Here is a 25,586-nt window from a genome sequence, read left to right on the forward strand (position 1 = left end):
AACTTTGCTACTGTGAGTGTATCGCACCTGCGTGTAGGGTAGGCTTCGACCCATCTGGAAAATATGCATACAACCACCAGAACATACCTGAGGCGGTTGCTTTTTGGCATCTCAATAAAATCTAATTGCATTCTGTTGAAAGGCCCCCCAGACCTCCCAATGTGACTCATTGTAACTGGTGTTCTTTTCCCTACATTCAATTGCTGACATGTAACACATCTCTTACACACTGCTTCTGCTGCAATCCTGAATTTAGGACAATACCAGGTCTGCCTGAATACCCTCAGCATAGCATCTCTTCCTAAATGTACTGGACCATGTATCTGTCGTGTCATTGGACTCACCAATTCCTCAGGTAACACTGCCCTTCCATCTGCTGAAACCCAAAAATCAATTTCACTTTTCACGCAACCTGCTGTTTCCCATGCCTTTTTCTCAGAATCAGGTGCATTCTCTTGCATGTTTTTTAAATCCTCCCAAGTATCAACTGTTTCTAGCATCATGTTTAACTCGGTCCTTTCCTGAGCCCCACCCACTTCCACCTCCGTGAAAGAATATCCTTGCTCCGCACAGTAGCGGGCAACTTCGTCTGCATATCTATTACCTTGCGACACAAAATCTGTATTTTTGGTGTGGGCTACGCATTTGACAATTGCAATTGCTGCTGGACCTTGTAATGCTTCTAACAACAGTCGCACAAATTCCCCATTTCGAATAGGCAAACCAGAGGAGGTCATGTAACCTCTCTGAGACCACAACTGCCCAAAATCATGAACTACACCGAAACCATATTGGCTATCGGTATAAATGGTGACTCTAATTTTGTTTCAGGCTAAACAAGCACGTCTCAATGCAATGATCTCTGCCACCTGAGCGGAGTGTACTCCTTCCAGGCAAGCGGCTTCTACAACTCCAGTAATGGTGCAAACAGCATAAGCTGCTCTCAACCGACCAGTATCGTCTCTTAAACATGAGCCATCAACAAAGAAAATTTCATCAGGGTCGATCAACGGCTCATCCACAATATCTGGTCTGGGCTTCGTGCATAGTTCAGTCACATCAAGGCAATCGTGGTCTTCACATTCCTCGCCTTCTATATCATTAGGAAGTGGCATCAAAGTAGCAGGATTCAAAACAGAGCACCTCTTAAGGGTCACGTTCTCCGCAGCAAGTATAACTTGCTCGTAGCGCGTGAGCCTACTACTGGTCAAGTGCTGTGTCTTGGTCCTGGTCATTAACAGTTCTACAGAATGAGGTACATACACCACTAACTGGTGTCCCATGACAATATTTTCACACTGCTCAATGCTGACACCTGTTGCAGCAACGGATTTGAGACATCCGGGCAACGCTGCGGCTACCGGATCTAAAGTAGCCAAAAAGGATGCAACTGGTCTACGGGCATTTCCATGAATCTGTACCAAAACTGACAAAGCACAACCCTCTCTCTCGCAGCAGAAAAGTGAAAATGGTTTTTCATAGTCAGGCATCCCCAAAGCCGGAGCACGACACAAGTCCTCTCTCAGCTGTAAAAATGCCATCAAACAATCCTTGTCCCATGGTACCGGATCACTCACCTCCTTGTGCGTCAGTTTTTGTAAAGGTTTTGCTTTCAGTGAAAAGTTAGCTATCCACTGTTGGCAATAACCAACCATTCCTAGGAACATCCTGACTTCTCTCTGTGTCGTAGGCGCGTTCATCTTCATTATCGCCTCTATCCTATCTGGTGACACTTTGCGCTTTCCTTTTTCTATCCGGTGACCCAAGTACTGTACTTCTGTCAAACAGTACTGCAATTTGTTCGGAGATACCTTGTGTCCATTTTCAGCTAAATGGTTCAGCAAGGCAATGGTATCTATCTTACAAGCCTCTTCCGTTTCTGACGCAACAAGTAGGTCGTCTATGTACTGGACCAGAACCGAGTTCTGCGGCAGTACCAGACTTTCAAGATTTTTCTTCAACAGCTGGTTGAAAATTGATGGGCTTTCTGTATACCCCTGTGGGATACGACACCATGTTAAAACGCGATTTTCCAGCTTAAAAGCAAAAAGGTACTGGCTCTCCTCATCTAATGGGATTGAAAAGAACGCCTGACACAGGTCTATCACTGTGAACCACTCAGCTTGGAATGGTATCTGAAACAATATCACTGATGGATTCGGTACCACTGGACAACATGAAACAACTATGTTATTAATCTTTCGAAGATCTTGTACTATTCTGAATTTCCCACTAGGTTTCTGCAAACCCATAATCGGGGAGTTGCATGGACTTCCCACGATTTCCTTCAGTATTCCCTGTTTTATCATAGAGTCGATTACAGGTTTTATTCCTGCAATCGTCTCCGGGGTCAGTTTGTATTGGGGCGTTCTTGGATATTCAGCATTTGGTTTAACCATAATCTTCACTGGTTCTACTCCTTTGATCAGTCCTATCTCTTCTCCAGTAAAATCCCATACCTCTGATGACACTGCATCTCGTAAATCCCATGGGAGCTCCGCCATTGTCAGGGTAGGATACAGTTCTATGCATGTTCTCGAATTTGCAACTTTGAAGGTAGCATCATCGTCTGTAGTCTGTACCTCCACTCCCTGAGGTGTGCAGTATATGGTGCAGTTCAGTTTTCACAATAAGTCCCTTCCTAACAGACACACAGGACTAGAAATACATACCACAAACTGATGTTCATCGGTGTAGTTTCCTATTTTCACTGATACTGGTTCCGTCAAAGGGCTATTCATCCTTCTATTTGCAACCCCAACCACCTGAATCGTTTCCCCCGACATTGGTAGATCTGGAACCACTGCCGATCTCAAAGTTGATCGAGTAGCTCCAGTATCCACCAAGAATGTTGTAGGACACCCTGCCACTTCAGCCTCAACAAACGGTCCTCTTTGATCCACCTCTAGAACTGCCCCGAGGGTACAGTCCTCCACTCTACTTACACGTTGTCCCGTCAATGGATCAACGTAGTAACACTCTTCTTTACCTGTGAAAAAAGGCATTTGTCTATAGACCTTTCCCCCTGTCGTAATCTTTGGTGGCTGCGGGAACTGAGCTCGTGGAGCCGAAGTCCCCCCTTTGGCCACCTTACCCTTTGTCACTGTCACCCTTTGGACTGGAACTTCCTGAACTTCCTCCTCTAGAACTTCCAGTTCTCCGTTTTCAGGGTTATAGGGACACTCGCGTCTCCAATGTCCCACCTGGTGACACTGATGACACTTTGTCGTTTTTTTAATGTAGCAAAGTCTATTCTAGGTCTCGGATTTTCCTCGTTGTCCTTATTCTGACTGTTTGATTTCCGTCCCATTGTCCCTGTTCCCTGTTGCTGCTGTCCTCCCTTTCCAGCTGACTGCATTTGCATCATCATCAGTTTCTCCTTTAGTTTCTTTGCTTTGGACTCTATTTCATCACTGCAATACCTTGCGTATCTCACAATCTCATCCAATGGTTTGTTTTGCCAACAAATTAAATGTTGCTGAATCATCAATCAAATATCAGGTCTCAATCCCAAAACAAACTTTGATACAAACTGTCCTATATCCTTGGGATCCATTACGTCTAATCCACTGTATTGTTTGAACGTTTTCAGCAATCGTTCGTAATACTCATGAACTGTCTCCTTGGGTTCCTGTCTTGTTCGGTCTATTTTTACCCAATCTATGTCTTGTGGTGGCACCTTATCCTTCAGCCATGTCATCACCCTTTCTTATTTTACCATTACACTTTCTGACGGTCCATTAGTGTGAGTATCCCTTTCTGGTTCTGCAGTTGGCCACTCGACACTAACCTTGCATGCTAGCCACAAATCTCCTGGGACCACAATATCAAACAAGGTGTTCAAATCAATCCACAATACTTTTGAAATCTTGACAAACCTCTCTACCTGCTTATACCACTCTACAGGATTCTCCCTTAACTTCGGAAATGAGTTTGTAAATGCAGCCAAATCTCCCCTACTCCAGGGCACGTGTACATAACTTCCATTCGCTATTTCTCGCAAAGGGAATGCCTCCATCTGCATTAGCCTTCCCTCCGGAGACATCACATTCGCACTCCGTCTAACAGTTCCCTTTTTGGACCACCTCTCTTCCCATTTGTCCAGATCTCTCCATGCTCTTATTCCTGTGATCAGCTCCCTTATGTGTGTTTTTAATCCAGTTGTCCTCCTCTCATCTAAGTCCTGATCTGAATAATGCAACCTGTGGTTACCCTGTAATGCCTTGGTTCTGGACAAATCTACCATATACTTGTCTGCCAGTTCAGACAGTTTCTCATGAGTTGCTCTTGCCTTCCGAGTAATATCCTTTGCTATAAACAGCAGCTCATCTTGTTCGTACATGTCGATTCTTTCTAAAGACAATGTACCATCTATTATATCGTTCAGATCAGATCTTAAGCTGGTCACATCGAGTCTTTTGGCTTTTATTACAGCTCTCAGTATGCCATCTCTAGAGAGTCTATATACATCTCTCCCATCACAGCTCTGAGTCCTACGTCTAGGCTCAGGCGAGTTATGGGGAGTCCTCCCATGCTCCCATCTCTCCAGGTCCCATGCAGTTCCATCCTCTCTGGGTGTATGGTGAAACACTCCTCTATTTCCCATAGTCCCACATTTCCCATTCTGCCTGGTTTCTCTAGATGCATGGTAAGACATTCCATTATTCCCCATGTCTTCACAATTCGCCTGTGACCTCTGATCACTCGACGCATGGCAAGATCCTTCACTGTTCCCCGTGTTCTCACGATTCCAGTGCTGTACGTTATCATTAGGTGCATGGTGAGTGCACCTAAACCTATCTCTGTATTCTTAGGTCCTTTGGTCTCCCTCACTTTGAATGAGACGAGATGTCTCTCCACACTCCGTACTTCTGCCTTTTTGCTCCTGCCCGTTTCCTCCGTCAATATGACGTGTAACTCTTCTACTCTCCTGACTTTTACCATCCCACTCCTGACCGCTTTCACTAGCCCCGCAGTGAGATAATGTCCCTTTTCCTTGACTTCCCCATTCTGCTTCTGCTCTTGACCTGTCGCTCGGTGCTTGTGTGGACCTATCCCATTCCCTCAAGTCAGCCCTCAACTCTTTGTAGGATTTCGGCCGTGGTCCCCTCAGGTCCATCGGTCCTCTCTGACCCCCCTGCTCTGCTACGGGATCCACTGCTGAATCCAATGGGGTGCTCCACGTTATCGGTCCTGGCAATTTCCTCCAGGCATTTGTCGTGTTATTCCTTCTTTCCATCTCAACTCTTTCTCTGTCTAGCCGTACCGGTTCTTCCTCTCTCCCTTTCTCTGGGTGATAAACCGACACTATGGGACCTATGGTAACGGGTACTTGAAGAGCATCTAGCAATCCATAAGACTCAACCCTCTCTGTTTCTGGCATCTTCTGCACCACAACCCTTCCGACTACTCTCTGTACAGGACTATGTTGAGGTGTCTCCTCACCTTTGGTAGGTACCCAATCCGTTATAGGGAGTGGCCTGTTCTATTCTATGTCAACCCTATCTTGCTTTGGGAGTTCAGTACCTTCTATCTCCCTATTGTCCGGAGGCGGTCTATCTATCAATAACCTATTTATTAGGTTATCCTCCGACTCGCTCTCATCATCTTCTTCTATTGGTCTCTTTTCTCCTGTAACCTCTCTCACTGGGTACAACTTATCCACTTCAATCTTCTGTACCCTCCATCTCTTAGCCTCCGCATCCCATTTGGCATCTTGCACTGCCCTTACTGATCGCCGTACCCTTTCTTGGCGTCTGTTCTGACTCCTGTCGTGCGCCGCCCTAATCCATGCATTAAGGGCCTCAAACTGTGTTGGTCTAGGCAAAGGTCTCAATAAGGACATAACTGCTTTCAGTTGATGCAACACTTCTTGTCTAAACGTTCCGTATTTCGGAAAAGTCAGTTCCTCATTCCCCTCTGTAATCTTACTCCAAGCATCCAGCCACAGTATAGTATGTAACCCAACATTCGTTGCCATATAGTGAGCTGGTGTACCCTCCGGCGGTGCCTCTTCCCCGTAATAAGATTCTCTTCTTTTTCTCTTAAAAATCCCTCTCAAACATTTAAAACACTTCATGTTCAAAATTTACGAATTTCTATTTTCTCCGCGTTCGTTTACTTCCTGATGACAATCCACCAATCTCAGAGCGGTTTTCGCTAACTGGCCTATCACAGCGCAGCTCTTCGCTGACGTCACATCAACCGCCCTATCACAGCGCGGCTTCACACCAACCGGCCTATCTCAGCGCGGCTCTCGCTGACGTCACTCGTCTCAGCGCGGCTTCACACCGACCGGCCTATCACAGCGCCGCTCTCGCTGACGTCACTCGTCCCCCTTTCGCAGCAGTTCCCCTCCTTTCTCCGCTCGTCTCCCGGTCATGCGTGCGTCCCATTCATACTCTGGAAAAATGATTACTTCCGACCAAGCGATCACTTTCCTTGACTGTACGTCCACAGTCTAACTGTAATTGTCACCTTAACTGACGAAATGTCTTTCCGTTGGTCTAGACAATCGCCTTCTCTGATAGGTTACTTGCACACGGTAACTTTCAACCTGCGTCCGTTACCCACACACTCACTCTTGCATTCCCCCTATCTCGGTCCTGCGGGCGATCAATGGTACCTCATGACCCCCTTTTCTCTGGTCGACAACTACTCTGGATGTTCGATACACCCGAACCACTTAAGCTCTTCCCTGAACTTAAGATTTTCACCAGTTCACCGGTTCCCCCGTTTCCCAGGTTACCAGTTTACCAGTCTGCCAGGTTGCGCGCGCTCACAACCCTCTCTCATTCACACTACAGGCATTCAACTCCGCATGACATTACAATACAGATACAACACAAAACACCGCAATCTGTCCACGCATGACCCTTGTTATACTCACTCTCGTCCGATTCTGCTGCTTTTCTCTCGCGCCGTCAGCACCCGCTTCGGCAGGCCACCTCTCGATCTCTAGGGACCTTGGGGTAAACTTAACCTAGTCTAGATCACCTTCCTCAAGAAGGTAACCATCCTCTGCTACCAACTGTTAACGCGGGATTTCTGGTCTATTGTTATAGATCTAGATCCCAACTCAGGTCGACTGAACCGTTGGTACCTGTCATAGAGTAAAAGGCAATCCACTACTAGGTCAATCAATTAATGACTTACACCACTCTAAAGAACCACTTACTCTCAATAAGTTTAAAAGTTTATTACAAAGCCAAACTTAACTGAAGATACAAACATCTCAATATAAGGTTCAAAGGATATACGGGTATCAATACAAACATACATTTTCTAAATGCTCTTAGTCGGCAGAAGAATATTACCAAAACTAATTCAAAAATCATCAAAGTTGCAAGAATAGACACAAGCTGTAGCTTAAGAGTCATTTACAGAAAGGAAGAAAATTCAGATTAAACTGTCCCTACACTAGACTAAGTGACATCCCTACTTAGCAAAATCTTAACCTAAAAAGGTGTCAGCAGTGGTGACTTCCAAAGAAGATCACTCACTTCCCTTAGTCTTCGTTGCAGACCATCTGCCCTAACTCCACCCAGGGGTGCTGTCCCTAATACAAAATCACATTTACAATAGAAACGCCCTTTAGAGACGCCCCTCACGTGGTGTTGGTTCTGGTATTTTCCATGCTGATACTCCTCTGGGCCCATCGTTAGCGTTGACCTTGCTTCTCAGCCTCTTCTCCGGCAGGACGGTACCCTCCAGGAAATTCCTGAAGCCTCCTCCAGGCCTGTGCCTGGCGCCCTGAACAAAACCCTATTCATCACTCTCTTGATTGGAACCTCCTCGCACCTGCAAACAGACACTTGTACTGTGGGCCCCAAATTCCGGCCTCCACCATATCTTCTAAGTCGTAAACCATTGAACAGTTTCTGCAATTTAAGCTTAACGTGACATTCTTCTAACTAGCACATGCAGATCAAAAGAAATGGCTTCCAGGGGCAGAGCCAGCACTAGCACGGCGCACAACACATGTCGCGGTGACCAAAAAACGGCGGCTCTAAGCACCCTGAGGGAGTGATTTTCGCCTCGCATTCAGGATAATATTCCCATGATTGACTATTAAGCATTTGAATACTGCACAAGTAGTGTAAGTACAATTCTGTGTGTACGTCCTGACGAAAGCTCCACCGACCCTTCTGGGCCTTTTAGGAGCTGAAACATGTCGACTTTTAAAAACAACGTATATGATAATCTGGTCACACGATTATCGAATATATCCATTGGTTTTTAGTTTACAGTATTCACCTTCTTTATTAAATTTGTTTCTGGTGCTTATACTGTTTTTTAACTATACCCTCACTGGTTGGCCATTGTACCCATCTATTTTTTTGATCTCTGGACACTTCTACACTTTCCAGAGGTGCCTCGGGTGAGGCAGGCATACCTTACATTTGACTACCCAATGACTATGCCATGTCGCTAGAAGAGGGGCGGACAAACAAATATACCGCATCGTAACAAAAAACTTCTGGCTTCTATGAGGGTTGTCAAAGTGAACCAATGGGTTTGTAGATACAAGTGTCCTTTTCTACTTGATTACTTAAAGATCAAAAGAAATGACCTTCTCTATTCAGGCTTATTAGAGTTACATGAAACAGGCCTGTGCACTCTATAAAACATTTAATTTCTTAGTTTAAACAGTATTCTAACTTATTACACACAATGATTATATGAAACACTTCTATAAAACACATTTTCAGTTCTATGATCAATAATACTTTGAATTATAACAACATTAAAATCCACCATCGTGTAAAGTGTAACAGCATCTTGTACTCTATGTGAACTGCCATGTGGCCTACACATTTCTACATTAGCAGAATTCCATTTTCCCCTACCACCGCCACATAACATGGGATTTCAACATCATTCTAACATCTCTACAAACATCTACATTAGTTATTCACACTTGATATAAGTATTCTATTTTAATTAAAGACTCTTATTTATTTTCACTCTATAAATTCAACACTCTTATATAATGTTTACTAAACTAATACAACGTGCTTGTAAATATGGTGCACTTCTATATTTTCTTGATTTGCGCTCTCTCAAAGGTCCAACAGGCTCTTATCCCTCCTCCCAGACCCTAATGTTCGGCGACAGAAAGAGCAGAAAGAGCACACCTTAATGGTCCAGCAAGAACCAGGTGAAAAAGTACGCACAGTCCCAGCAATTTTTAATAAACGTGCAGCAGCCAAAGCAAACATTGCTAAGGGACCGGCAGCCTGGGGGCCAGAATTGGGGCTAGACTTGGGGCCCGGCACTGAAACCCCTGCACAGAGAACAGTAGGGTATGCAGACAAAATATCGAAATTTTTAATATCGACATACACCAATATCGAAGTTTTAATATCGAAGGGACAAAATATAGAAGGTAAGTAATATCGCTATATTTAATATCGATATTAGTAATATCGTAGTTTAAAATAACGATGTAAGTAATATTGATGTTAAAAATTTCGATGTTACTAATATCGATTTTTTAAATATTTTTGTGTATATTATTATGTATTTATTATGTTTTTAATTTAATTTTATGTAATTTAATTACATTTTGTATTTTAGTACTGTAGCGCGTTGTGGGTTTATAGGGGAATAGGGTGGGAAGTAATTTAATGATGTTAAATTAATTATTAATTAGTAGGAATTATAAATTAATATTTATTAATTGGTAATTATTTTTAATTAATTGGTAATTAAATGTAATTAAGTGATTAATTGATAATTATGTTCTGTAGCGGGTTGTGGGTTTATAGGGGAATAGGGTGGGAAGTAATTTAATGATGTTAAATTAATTAGTAATTAGTAGGAATTATAAATTAATTTTTAATAATTGATAATAATGTTAAATTAATTAGTAATTAATTTTAACTAATTGATTAATTGATAATTATGTTCTGTAGTGGGTTGTGGGATTATAGGGGAATAGGGTGGGAAGTAATTTAAATGTAAATAAGTAATGTTCTTTAATTAATTGTTTTGTAATTATTAATTGTTAATTACATATTATTAAATGGTATTTTTATTAATTTTTTTAATTACATATATTTTGCTCATCATGTTTTTAATAATAATGTATTGGTATTTGAAAATGGTTTATATCTATTTAATAGTTAATAGTTTTATTATTTAAAATAAAACATTTATTTATAAGTATGTTATTTTTACTCCTACGCTATCCAACATTTTCCCTACTGTTTCACTCTCTGGAGTGGGAATAGTAATGTATACCCCTATGCTATCCAACACTTTCCCTACTGTTGCACTCTCTGGAGTTGGAATAGTAATTGTTATCCCTACGCTATCCAACACTTTCCCTACTGTTGCACTCTCTGGAGTGGGAATAGTAATTTTTACCCCTACGCTATCCAACACTTTCCCTACTGTTGCACTCTCTGGAGTGGGAATAGTAATTGTTACCCCTACGCTATCCAACACTTTCCCTACTGTTGCGCTCTCTGGAGTGGGAATAGTAATTTTTACCCCCAGGCTATCCAACACTTTCCCTACTGCTGCGCTCTTTGGAGCTGTAATAGTAATTATTACCCCTACACTATCCAACACTTTCCATACTGTGACACTCTCTGGAGTGGGAATAGTAATTTATACCCCTACGCTATCCAACACTTTCCCTACTGTTGCACTCTCTGGAGTGGGAATAGTAATTTATACCCCTACGCTATCCAACACTTTCCCTACTGTTGCGCTCTTTGGAGTTGGAATAGTAATTATTACCCCTACGCTATCCAACACTTTCCCTAATGTTGCACTCTCTGGAGTGGGAATAGTAATTGTTACCCCTATGCTATCCAACACTTTCCCTACTGTTGCACTCTCTGGAGTGTGAATAGTAATTTTTATCCCTACGCTATCCAACACTTTCCCTACTGTTGCACTCTCTGGAGTGGGAATAGTAATTTTTACCCCTACGCTATCCAACAGTTTCCCTACTGTTGTACTCTCTGGAGTGGGAATAGTCCTTTTTACCCATACGCTATCCAAAATGTAATTAATTTTTTTTATTAGTTTTACATTGTTATTAATTGTTATTTATAAAATATTTTATGTATATAAATTTATTTGTAATTTATTATATTTTCATTTATTTATAATTTATTAAAATAATTATTTTAGAGTTAATCTTAATTAAGTATATACTATGTATTATATTTTTATTATTATTTTTTTATTACAATATTTATTAATTTTAAATATAATATATTTTAACTATGTTTATTATATTTATAAGTATTATTTTGTTAATATTACATTTTTATTAATAAAAAAAAACGATATTTTCTAAAAAACGATATTTTTGACATCGATATATTTTTTCGATATTTTTGTACTTACCTTGTTAGAGATAGGATCCCGATATTATTGTCATCTATATTTTTGTTGCGATATTTTGGTACCTCGATATTTTTGTAGTCGATATTTTGTCATAGATTCAACAGTAGCAGTCACCATAAAGCCCGAGGTGCGCAGTCTGCCTTCTATTCAGCTGGTGGAGACTCAAAGTACACTTCAAGGAATAGACGTACAAATATCTACTTGCTGCAATGATGGAGTAATTGAGGCAGTTTCTAGTATGGTAAATTCAACAGATAAGGACGCTGATGCTGATGCCAGCTCAGAAGGCAAATTCTATTCAATGTCTGATCTCTCAGCAGTCTCGGAGCCTGAGAATGAGGATAATGAAGAGGAAGATGAAAGTGAGGGGTTAAGTATAGTAGGCGACTGGGCTGATGAGAAGAGTCTGTATCAGGGCAATCCTCTCTTCAGAAAACGGTGAAAAAGGTACTGGACTTGGCAGTTCGTCTCTTACATGCAGTATCTGGCGGAATCACCCAACCTAGATGGGAAACTGTAGCCACTGGGAATTCGGTAACTGAAGACGCTCTAAACACAGTAAATGATGATGCAGACGTGGATGTGACCCCTGTAACTCTGGAAATAATTTATAAGAGCATCATGGATCATCGAGCCGAGACAAAAGCTGAGAGCCTACACATGCAGGGGGTGGTCTCACAAACTGCAGAATTCGGTCAGAAGGGTGGTAAAAACGTCTGTGGAGATAAATACAAGAGTAGTGGAAGCAGAAGAACGAATTTCAGGGGCTGAGGACTCTCTGACTAAACACCAATCTGCCATCGAGATGCTGCAAAAATCTAAACAGGATGTTGATTGGAAACCGACAGATTTAGAGAATTGTTCCAGACGGAACAACCTGCGAGTACTTGGTGTAGCAGAGTTTAAAGAAGGTCAGGATTCAAGGAAAGTTATCATTGCAATGTTTAAAGAGGCATTTCTGGAACTTAAAGATTGGAACTGGGACACTGAAATAATAAGGGCTCATAGATTTCCTTTTGTGTTACGCAAGAGAAAAGGTGATCTGAGATCTGACACTAACCAATTCCCCAGGGCTATTCTCATCTGCCTTAATAATTATCTGCTCCGCGAGGCTATATATGATCTGGCCCGTCCAGATAGGCGACGTCAGGGTATGGGGTGTGAGTTCTTTGTGCACTCTGACTTTTGTCCTGCCACTGTTCAGCAAAGGTGGCAATTGCGTCAGATGATCACATTATTCCAATCTAAGAGTGCAACTGCATTTCTCCTCAATCCTGCTAAATTAAAAGTTGTACATATCGAGCAAACCCGCTACTTCACTTCCGCGATAATGGCACAAGATTGTTTGAAGACTTTGGGCTGTGAGTAGTGACACAGAGTATGCCTTCGCAAGCCGCTTGAAGCATGAAGTATGGATGAAGTTATACAAGACTCTCTTCCTATGGATATGACTGTTTTTGGGTCCTTCCTTTTTTTTTTCCCTTCCACAATTTGGGACTACTATGAGTTCTAGTTGCTGCTTGTAGTTTTTCACTTAGTGCGATCCTTTTTTTCCTCTGCTCTTGTTTTTCCTGGCTTTCTAAGAAAAGCTATTAAGTATGCGAGAGTATGGCATGTATGAGTCTGGGCAAGAATATATAGTAAAAATTGTTGGTTTAAAATTAATATAATAAGCCAAGGTGGGCAATTGCAGAATGCACTGCCGGTGTTACAAAATGTACGTTTTGTGCAGTATACGGGTCTAATATAGACGAAGCTGCTATTATAGGCTTTCTAAATGTAGAACTTGCAACTTGGTCAGCACCATTGATGTTGTGTGGGGACCTAAACATAAATTTGGCACCAAATATATTATGCAATTATAGTGCGAGGTACATTGGTAGGAAACCACGTGTTTTCAAAGCTTTGCAATCATTGCTATATGCACATGGGCTGGTCGATGTTTGGGCCTCTCTGCGGGGGGCTGAATCTGGATATACCTTTTTTTCTTTCCCTCATCAAAAGTTAGTGAGATTGGACTATTTTTTGCTCTGCAATCGGTACTGAACCAGGCATCTATTCAGGTATATCCACGAGTCACATCTGACCATGGTCCAGTGGTTGTTTCTATATCAGGTATTGCAACAGTCAGTAAGCCAAGAGGGTTCTCTGTGGATCTCAAACTATTACTGGATCAGCAATTCGTGGATTATATGAAAGAATGGATTGCTACCTTCTTCAGTATAAATCGTGGGAGCACTAATGTAGGGTGTGTTTGGGATGCTTCAAGGCCGCCTTTAGGGGCGAAGCTTTAAGTTTCGAGTTATACAAGCAAAAACAGTAGGTGGCAAAACTCCAAGAGTTGTATCAGGGCCTCATAAAGGCTGAGGAGCTACTTATGCAGGGTATCCATACAGGGACTAATATAACCGCGCTCACAGCGGCGGTGGCGCGCTTAAAGCAAGGATAAATCTTAATTGGTCTCAGGAAGCTGCAAAAAAGATTTTTTGTTAAATGGCAACTTCATTATGAGTATGGGGAGGCAAGTGGCAGGTGCCTTGCCCAAAAACTCAGAGTAAAAGAGACAGCCCAAAGGATCGACAACATCTTGGACTCGAATGGTTGCTCTATTGAGGGTGAAAGTGGTATTTTAAAGGTGTTTAAACAGTTTTACGATACACTTTATTCAGGAAATAACTATGATGCCGATCAGGCAGGTATTCTGCTTCGCCAATATGTGAGTTAGATTTGACTGTTGATGAGACAGAAAGGTTAAATGCTCCAATCACGAGGAATCGAGGAATTGGAAGTAGCGGTGAATAGGCTAGCAATGGGCAAGGCGGCAGGCCCAGAAAAATGACCCCTGGAAATTTATAGAACTTTTTTTAGTGTACTAAAGGGTGATTTACTAGAGAGGCCCAGAAAGGTGCTGCCCCCAAGTCTTGGGACAAAGCGTGTATAGTTGTGTTCCACAAAAACACAAGCCTGCAAATCTTCCGGGCTCATATTGGCCAATATCGTTATTAAACGCGGATGGGAAGATCTATTCAAAGATACAGGCCACCAGGCTAGCATCAGTTATTACCCCATTAGTATCAATCACGCAGCATGGATTTATTCTGAATCGGGGTACGACAAATCATGTAAGTCGGGCAATAACATTATTTGACCATGCCAACACAACAGGGGAGGCGCTGTGCCTAATTTTATTAGATGCCGAGAAGGCGTTCGACCGAGTCTCATGGGACTTTTTATGGGAAGTAATGAGGCAGTGTGGTTTTGGTCTACAGTTTATCACTGCCGTACAGACACTATACCGTCAGCCCGTTGCCAGGATAAGCACCATGGGACTCGAGTCAGAGGCAGTCTCCATCCAGCGGGGCACTAGACAAGGGTGTCCGTGTTCCCCTTTACTCTTTTCACTATACATTGATCCGTTCTTAAAAATGCTGGAATCAAGCACCAAGATTCTACCAATAACTATACGAGACCATCAGTATAAGGTCCTTGCATATGCTGATGACGTCGCCGTTGTCACGCCCAGACCAGCTCCAGCGATGCAAGAGATCGAGTATTTGGCAATGGAATTTGGGGTAGTATCTGGCTATAAGCTAAATACAGCTAAAACCCAGATGTTATGCGCTCATTTGTCTACTTATTCGGATCCAAGGGTCTTACAAGAGGTCGTTATTTGGGTGTGAAGATCAGGACCTCAGCAACTGCACTGGTTAAAAGAAATTGGGAAGCGCTGTTGACGGGGGTTAGGCATCAGTTAGATCGGTCTGAATGCTTACACCTTTCTCTTGTAGGGAGATGTAATCTGTTAAAAATGATGATACTTCCAAAAATATTGTATTTTTTAGGTGTGTGCCCTTAGAAATTCCAAATGCTAGTTTGGCACAATTACAATCTATTTGTATGCAATTTTTGTGGTCTTGGGGAAAGGCTCGTCGGGCAATGCGATATATGGTTCTATCTAGAATGTCAGGGGGTTGGTCTGTACCGGACTTTATCTTGTATTATTATGCATGTATGATCCAAAATATGAACATACTACTCACAGGGGTGGGGCCTTTAGATATTGCGGAGAATCCCTCTATATACCAGATGCTATTGGGTGTGAAAGTCAAAAATTGTCTGTTTTCAAATGTAGATTGGAGCTACTACAAGCGTACTAGATTCAAGGTTTTGGGGGCAGCATATAAAGTATGGAAAGCAATTAGGAAAATGTATGCCCTTGAGAAAGTATCTTGGTATACACCACTGGCGGCTACAACTCTTTTCCCAACTGTATTTTGGGACCGTGTGGTCCATAACTGGAGATGTAAAGGAATAAGGCTGGTTGGTGATTTGTATTCAGAAGAGGGCCTCAAATCATTTAATCAACTTAGGGAGCAATATCAGTTGCCCAGGGAGGATTTCTTTAAGTACTTACAAATTAGGCACTATTTGTTGAATACGTGTGTTGATATCCAAGCCAATCCCTTGGTAGAAGTAAATAGTAAATCAGCAAGAATAGGCACTCTATATGGTCTTATGATCAGTACTAAGCCTGATGATTTAGAGGAGCAAAATCGTAAATGGGGGGCTAGACTGGGACGACAGGATATATGTCTAGAGGCCTCCATTGAATTTGCTACTTAATTATTCCTGTCTGCTAAACTATTTGCTCAACACTTCAAATCTGTCTTTAATATCTATAACACCCCAGACAAGATCTTGAAATGGACTGGGGATCAAAAAGGGAAATGTTTTCGCTGTGGGAACCCTGCTGCAGATGATGTGCACATCTTTCATGCGTGCCCATCACTAGCTAGATTATTGATGCAGCTGGAGAAATTCTTAATAGAGATTTTTGGCGTTCCTACGCAATTATCAGCTGCTCAGATTCTGCTAGGGGTGTAGATGGGATCTGCGGCAGCAGGAATACCAAATCAACAGATATATTTAATTTTGTTAGCCACAGCTGTATTAAGACTGTGTATAGCTTCTCACTGGCTTCAAAAAGAATCGCCTACATTTGAGGGTTGGAGGGCACGGTTCTTCTCTATGTACAATATGAAGCATAGCTTATATGCCCTTAAAGGTCATCGCAAAAAGAAGCTAGGGAGACAAATTTGGGGCGCAATCTCTAATTATTTGGATTTAGAAAGTTAAATTTTATTTAATTACCATGTGGCAGACGGATTCATTTTTAGCGCAATGCAGTGCAGCAAGCAAAGCATCTGTGCTGTGTTGTGCAAGGGGAAGCATCCTCAAAGGCATGCCCTGCAACTGTCATCACCTATGCTGGCGACAAAACACGCTGCCTGGCAACCTTACACCATGGTGCAGGAGTGTGTGCATGCTGTCTAGCATAGAGCTTGTACTGGAACCATATACCCTTCCAGCACAACTTCCTAAGCCTAGACACACACTGGATGTGTGATGTAATCTCAGCAAACATTTAATGTGGGAAATATGTGGAGAAATAAAAACATATCTACGACTTAGCACCTGCTTCAAGAACATATTTTAGTTTTACTCACAGCCTGATCTGACTAGGTAGATCGAGTGTTGCCTAAAAACTGTGGGTGTTTGTGGTGATCCGCCAATTTCATACCATATATTGGCCACTTGATTCAAGGAAAACACTATTTGCCTCGAGAAAAGGGCACCTTCCCAGAAGCATGCATTTTGCGGTACAAATTAATACACATCCAGTACTTTGCACCAATTTACGTGACTTTGAGCCAGCGGAAAGCGTTAGTAAATCTACTCCCACGTTGGTATTCCTCACCCTATCATTGTCTAATTTTTAAATGTGTTTTCAATTAGACGCTACACACAATAACGTGTCTGTACAGACATATACGTTTGAGATACCCTCATACATTGTTTTATAAAAAACACTCTGCTGCTCCTTGGAGTTAAAGTAATGCTATATCAAATATTTAAAAAAAAAATACAAACATCTTTGGCATACATAACGTTGAAGGCATACACACAGCATATGCATTAACCCACAAAATTATCTCACTGGCTTTATTTCAGACATTGCAGCAGGCACTGAGATCCCAAAATATCTCACTAGGATCTGAGCCTGTACCCTATTGATTCATGACTCAGGTTCAGTGGCATGAAACTTCACTCACAAATCTATCTACACACTTTTCTTAAGTTCTTTTCATACAATCCATAGATAAAGTTCTGCATGAACAGTTTTGATGGACTGTTGTTTAATTTGCAGAATATCGTCCAACCTCCCACTGGCACACCGAAACTGCCCCAAATTTCTACTCTCCTAAGCCCCTCACCTTCCCCCAGATTCAACAGACTTTTTTTTAGTTGAGTACACCTCTGTTCATGTTAGGAGTGGAAAGGACACAAGAGAAGGACAAAGAGGTTGAGAGAATTGCATAGAGAGGACATAGCATAAGATGTGGGATAAAGACAGAAAAATAAGGTAATCTGAAAGAAATATACAGTGATGTAGAAAGATGACGAAGTAGGTAGAGTAAGAGATATAAGAAAAGTTAGAGGGAGCGTGGGGCATGGAAAAATATATGATGTGTAAGGATGGTTGTGCGGTACACTGAGGAATCAGGCCAAGAGTGAATATGTAGAAAGAAATTTGAGTTGGAGAGACAAAGATGCAGAAAGATGTAGAGAGGTGAGTTATTGAGAGAAGCATACCAAGATGCAGGGGAGAGATCTGTGAGGTACAGAGGATACAAATGAGCAAATGTATAGCAAAACAGGTCAGGAATAGAGAGTAGAAAGGCAGTGAGAGGTGGTTGAATGATAGAAAGAGACTGATAGACGTTAGATTATTGGTGTCACCCTTCCTGTTTTGTTGAGTTTGCTTTTGTTGGCTTTAGTATTCTGTGCACTTTACCACATACTAATCAGTGCTAAAAGGCTTGTGCTCTCTCCCTAAAACAAGGTACAATTGGCTTACTCCTGATAGGCACATTTAATTTACTCAGAAGACCATAGTCTAGGGTGCTACATGCACGTAGCGCCTTGAAATGAAATGCTCCTAGTGGGCATGAGCAGCTGCGGCCTGTGCAGGTAAGAGTAGTTTGGCGGTGGGGCATGGTGGGGGGTGATTTCAACAGACGACAAGGAAAAATTAATTATTTATTTAATTTCCCCTCTTGATCGTCTGTCACAACCCCCCAGCTCAGCCCACCACCCAACAGCTATTCCCTGCACGGGCCGCGGGTGGCATGAGGCATTCCTTGTGTCACCCACTGAAGAATCACTTTAAAACATGTCTCACATCTGCAATTGCAGCGTGTAAGGCAGTTTTAACCCATGAGGTGTAAATCTTCCTTCCTAGGAACATATGGGTTTAAGTTTTACATGTCTTGGTAGTGAAAAACTCCTAAGTTCATTTTTCACTACTGTAAGGCCTATCTCTCCTACTGGATAACACTGGATTACATTTAATGAAACCCCTTGGTTAGACTCAAATGAACTGTAATATAAAATCCACTTTAATGGTAAAGAGGTATTTTAATTCACAATTCTGAAAATGACACTTTTAGAAAGTTGCAAAAACAACAAGGTGATGATTGAATGCTTGAATTAATCTCAGCCACTAGCAATCGCTCGGGCCACATCCCAATCCATAACTTTTCTCTGACCATGCTACCTTCTTATGCAAATCAGCCTTGACCTTGTTCCTCATGGGGACCATCTAGCCAAAACTGGCAGGCAAGGTCCTCCCTGAACCAGAACACAAGGAACCCAGAACCAGTTTCACCTTTGTTATGGGCTCTTCAGCCAGATATAGCTTGGTTCCAGATGGCAGTGAGCCCGGGATTCATGTCTAGGCATACCCAGCGAGGTTAGGGCATCAAATTCAAAAACAAAAAGGTGATGCATTGAACGCTTCCATTAATCTAATCCACTGGCAGTCGCTTCTTTCTTCTGTACTTGACTTAAACCGAAGGTCAGCCAAAACCAGGCCAAATCCACCTTGTGTGTCCAAACCACATTCCACTTCGGTTGGTCTAAACTTTTGACTTTGCCCTGGTACCTGCAGTTGGCGCTATGATCTATTAGGTGCTCTTTTGCACTTAAATGTTTAAAATTCATAACTTTAGTTCTGCTTATTAGATTTCATTTGTTTGCTGTCATTTTATTCATTAAAGTTTAATGTATTTTTCTAAATTGGTTTGAGATTTTCCTGTGTTTTCACTTTATTGGTGTTTGTGTGCTGGAAAAAAATTTACACTCTGTCTCTAAGTTATACTATGATTACTTTTGCGCCAAGCTACCAGCGCGTTGAGCATAGGCTAATTTACTAACTTTTTTGTTTCACCCTGACAAGGTTTATTGGTGTTGCCTGAGTGGGGTTTCCATCCCCCCTAACTGATAACCTCGGGGCATATAATGAAGCGGCAGCGATAATTATCGCTGGCCGCTCTTAGCGCGAGTATAATTATCACCGACTATAGCTGGATTGTATCTCAGCGATAGCGCGTTATCATCAGCGGTTATCTCCAATGCAATAAAAAAATCCAGCGATAGCGGCAAAATGTGCGATTATCACTGGAAATCCAGCAATAAAAGCACAGCAATAGGAAAATCCTTGTAAATAGGGCAGGGTGGGCTCATCCTTACAATCCACCTCCCATAGGATATAATGGCTAAGAAAGATTCAAAGCAGGCGTAATGAAACCTTACGTTAGTGCTAATTTTATCATCGCTACGCAGGTTAGCGAGCAGATTGATAATAGGAGAAAGGTTTGTTAGCGACAATATCCACGCTATTTAAGTTAGGTAGGCCCACTTTGCATATCATTAGTGTTACAAAGCTGGGCGTTAAGGAAACTGGCGCTGAGGCATGAATTTACGCGCTAGCATGTCCTTGCTGATAGTGCAATATAATTATGTAAATGTAAATGTAAATGTACAGGAATTTATATAGCGCAAAATCACCAAGCGGTTTCTAAGCGCTTGCTTAGGGAACCCGTCCTGGTATTCCCCTGAGAGATAACCCCGGCAGGGTATCCGCAAGGTGAAAGCCAGGCATCCCGCCGCGAGGGGCCGTTGTGGAGATTAAGCAAGCTATTGCCCAGAGTCGCAGAGTGTGAACCCGTGAATTGAGTAGGCACCGGAGCGAGAATTCTCGAGTCCATGGACATTTTAGGACTCAAGACCCCGCCGAGCCGGGAATTGAACCCTGGTCCCGGGCTGACCTCTGCTTCCAGGTCTGCCTCCTCTAACCAGTGAATCACCGCTTTTCGCCTGAAAATGGACGCTAAAGCGCGATAACTATATTGCCATGTCTTGATAATATGCCCCCAAATTTCTTACAGAGATGATCTGTAGAGAGAAAATAAAATAGGTGAGGTAGAAAGACTGGGGCTTAAATAGAAAAGGAGGTGTACAGAGTTGAAAGACACAAAGAGAGGAGGTAATAACAGATTTAGTGAAAAAGGAGTAAGTGGTATGGTAGAGAAAGTGTTAAATGAGAGGTAGAGAAGGGTCAGGTATAGAGATATGAAGAGAAGGAGAGAAGGTAAAGAGAGAGGTGAGGTTGAGAAAATCGAAAATTAAGTAGGTGGAAGAGAAATGCAGGGAGGTGAGATTGTAACAGAATTACCGAGTCGTGAGTTATGGTAGAGATAGGGGAGAAAGGTAGAGAAGCCCAGGATTTAGATGAAGACAGCCGCGGCCCAGGTAAGCAGTGGGGTCTGGTGGGGGAAGATTTCGTCAGACGACAAGGGAACATTGATTATCTATTTAATTTCCCCTCTTGGTCGTCTGTCGAAATGCTCCTCCCCCACCGGCCCCTTATGCCCCACCGCTCTTACCTGCACGGACCGTGGCTGGATAAAAATCAATTGCAAACAGGACATCCGCCATGCTGTCGGCTAGCACTCTCCTTCTTGCCCAACCAAACGCAGCGGAGAAAAAGGGGAACTGGGAAAAGTCACATATTTGTGAATAGGGTGGCAGACGTGCTGTGAACTGTCCTGTTAATGCAATATATATTATTTTAAGAGACAGAAACTACCTCCCTCCAATCATAAGCAAGACGGGAGGTGGGAGAAGTCCAACACGCAACCTGTCCAACCCTTCTGCACGGTCGGGAGATGTTCATGACATTTAGCTGCAAAACGGTCTCAATAGAATGTAAAAACAGTAATAAAAAAAAATAGAAATGATTTGTGGGCTTTCCATCAGCACAGAGCGCTGGCACTTTCAAACAATTAAATTAAAAAAAAAAGCTGCTTTATCTTTTTCTGCTTTCTCTAGCAGTTTGCATCACTAGTAGATATTTAGGAAATCTCTATTTGCATTTGTTTGAAAGTCTCAGAGCCCTCTGGCGAGGGAAAGCCCCACGAAGAATTTACGTTTGATTATACTTGCTTTACAGTCTATGCTAGAAGTAGCATCCCCATAGATAAATGTCTTGCTCATCTTGTGACCTTGTGCAATACGTGTTTGTCCATAGTTCTTTCCCGCCAGGCGTGGGGTAAATGATTTGTGCTTTCTCACCAAAAATAAATCAAATTAAGAATCATTGCAGGGTAGCTCAGTGCTACCTAGTGCCCTTATTGCATTTTAATGAAGGAGGCCCAGGACTTGCTGCGGTAACTTCAAGCCCTGTGTGCATTTCTCAAAATAAAACTGTGGCCCCTGATTATGGTCCGGTCCTCTTTGCTCTAATCCATTTTATGGGGCAGATAGTAGTGAGGCAGCTGACAGCTGGCCTGTGTCCAGTTTGCAAACGATCAAAACATCGGGGCTGCTTGCTGCCTTCACCAGATCTCGTTGACCCTCAAGAAATGAGGGAGGCGGGCCAGGACTACTGCAGCTGCGCCAGTGCCAAGATCACTGGTGCGTCCTCCTCGGCCCTCAGGATTTGTTCGCTTTTGCAAACAAGGCCCGAGGGAATTGAAGCATCTCTGCGACTGGCAATATGTGGTAGTGCTACAGCATGTAAAATATGGATTCTTATTATAATGACACCGTATTTTAAATGTACAGTTTTCAAAGGTTAATTTTTATGTTCACTGTTTTGCTGTTTCACGTAGAATCGCGTGTGCCTATTTTTACTGTATTTTGCCACGGATAAGCGCTTGATCCCCTGATAAATTCCAGCAGAAAGCATCTAGTGCGCCTTGAATAAACATACAGCCATTTAATCCTGCTTAATGCAAGCTTTACAGCACTGCAAATCCTATTTCCATTACATTTCTGCGCTTCATGTCAGGAATAGCACTGCGCCACATTCCAAAGCAACCCACCCTTATCTCATAAGCTGCACCACAATGATATAGTGGAAGCCAGAATGTATTTTTGATTAAAAAAAAAGTGACGGGGTGCTTCTGGTTTTTGAAGTCATTTTGCCTTAGCAAACCACTGACTTGCTAGGGGGAGAGATAAAAGGGAGGATTACAGTCTGGGAAATACATAGCAGGGCTTTTCTACATTAATGCTGCTGCTCAAAATGTATTTGCTTTGTCAAAGTTAAAAGCATCAATGCCATTGAACCTTTGTGCTGCAGGAGAATTAAAAAATTATGAATATATTACTTTTCTCAACATTAATGTGATTTTACAAATACATTTCAAATTCCCCTGATCAATCAATGATTTCTAATCCTTTGAACCAAATACTCTGTTAAATAAAATATACAGAATTGTTTAAAATGTGCGTTAACATTACCATGATAAATAGTGTAAAAAAGAGAATTGCTTGTTTTCATCTACAGTGTGGGTCATATTTAATGTTTACCTACTGTGAGAGCAGTTGATTAGAGTTTTCACAAAATAGAACACAATGGTTAACACATGAGTAACAGCGAGATTGATTGGAATAGCATCAGTGACAAATGTTGTATACATTTCGGCTAAGACCCAGATCGCGTGTTGGGTGGAGCAGTATCCCCAGATCTAACACAGCACCACCCAACACAATTATAACTGGCTCATTGTTCGTGCACTCAGAATGTCCGGGGTGCAGGAACACTGGGCGCAGTTCACAGCCTGGAAATTCAAGTTGGTAAAACTGCATGGAGCATCAGTCAAAACAGTTCTGTACAATTGGAAAGACACAGGGAAAGCCACGCCTAAAGCATGGCTCAACTGGGTCACTTTCTTACGAGGGGCGGCTGAAAGCTGGAAACGAAGCAGCCCCCTCCCCCCCCCCCCCGGCGTTTTTATTTTTCTGCTTTTCTTCCCCCACCCATGTATATGTAATGCTCCATGTAAATATATATTTTTTCTACAATAAAAAAATTACAGAAATAAAAAAAATAAAAAAACAAAAAACTGCATGGGACTCCGGTTTCGAACATGGGATGATTCAGTCTCTGGCATGGACCTCTGGCACCCACCCAACCCTCTCCTAAGGCACCCTCCTCACCAACACTTCTGCAGAAGCACTTTTTAAAGAAAACAGTTGTCCGACACCGAGCCCATAGAGGTGCTACATTTTCACAATCTTCTTGATATATTTTGCCACAGAGATATTGGTCCTTTCTCCATTCGTAGTAAGGGGTGGAATCCAGGACAACCTGCTGCTGGTTTACCGAATAATTGGTAACCAACAACCAAGTGCAGTTTCAAAGAAAGAACATTAAATCTCAAATAAATGATTTACAACAGATCTTTGAAATACATGGATTATTGTATTAGAGATTCAAAATAAATAACAATAAGTATCCTTTTAAGCAATTCTGTCATGCATGCTCACACATGCAGCAAAAATCTAAACATATAGTCAATCAAATAAAAAAATGCAAAGGATGGTTTCCAAGACAAAGGATAGTTCATTTGGAAATCTCTCAAAGGGACACAGGATTCAAGTTAAAGTGAACTAGGAGGCAGTCCATAAGTATTGGCAAAGGGTAATGGAGCATTTCATCAGTAAGTCCAAGTCTGGATTCTCACCAGACAGCTCCAATGAGATAGTTCTGCAGGCAGGATAGAGCTAAGGAAGTGATGGAACGATGGCAACAACCACATTGCCCAAGAGCATGGCCAAAGACTCCTCAGAAAACCAAAGCCAATAATGGAGAGAGAACACGAAGAAGCAGACAAGCCCACTCCTCCTAAATCCATATTTGTCATCATAACATAAGACCACAGTTTAGCAGGTACAAATTGATACTCTAGGATATATTCCCATATGAGTCATGAGAAAGACAGTAAATTACATCCCCACAGAGTTATTAACAAAAAGCTTTAACATTGTTGCTTGTCCATGGACATGGTCAAAAGGTTAGGTTGCATTGTAAGAGAATTAAGGAAAAGTGGCAGGTTTGTCCTTTAAGGAATGCAGCATGATCAGAACAAATAAGCACAATTTGAAAAGGTGTCAAAGTTTATTGCATCTGGCCATGTAAAAGGACACAGCCTAAAAAGAAAGGTATTTCAAACATCTTTTAAACTCACATTTCATTTAGTGTAAAACCCCTAGTTTATGTTAAAAAGCATTATAAAATCCCTCAAATATATCATATATACGCATCTATAATGTTTGTCGTTGATTAATACACATATATTTGCAATTGTGTTTATGACCTACCACTCCATTCTCAAAGTTGTAACATGTAAAATATTTTTTAAAGCATTTGACCAAAATAGTTTTCATTAATTTAGAAGCTATATAATATCAGGCATCTACACTAAACATTTCAACGCTCTAACATGTAGCATAAGAGTTGTGCACAGATATATGTTATCAAATCATGTTTTTGTTTTCACGACATATTTGATAGAAATATATGTAATATGTAATTGAAATATATGTAAACAGTTATAAAATTAATCTAAGAATCACCATGTATATAGACCCTACCATTCTCTAACTAACCAAGCACATTTTTATGGTGCTGGATGGTTCAACTTGACTCGTTCTCTGTATTGCTTTTATACACATGTGCAAGGTGCACATTTAAATTTAATTTCCATTTTCTTTAGTTTTATCTCAATCAGGAAAATCTGTATTTTTGCTCTAACACTTCCAATATCCGCCGCTGCACAACCCCTCCACACCCCTGCCCCCACTAACTACCTGTTCAGAGCAAGTGGGAAATACTGGTGTTAAAGCTCCATGAACATGGAAATACTGTACACAATTTGAACCAGAAAACGGAGTCCACATGATTATTCCCCACTTCACCTGGATTAATTTCTACTTTCACAAAACCAGCAGGCTGTTACCTGATGATACTGGTGTTTGCGAGTGAGGAGTTTGCACCACTTAATGCACAAGTGACACTTAACCATACA

This window comes from Lissotriton helveticus, chromosome 1_1, assembly GCF_964261635.1.
Source record: "Lissotriton helveticus chromosome 1_1, aLisHel1.1, whole genome shotgun sequence".
NCBI lineage: Eukaryota > Metazoa > Chordata > Amphibia > Caudata > Salamandridae > Lissotriton > Lissotriton helveticus.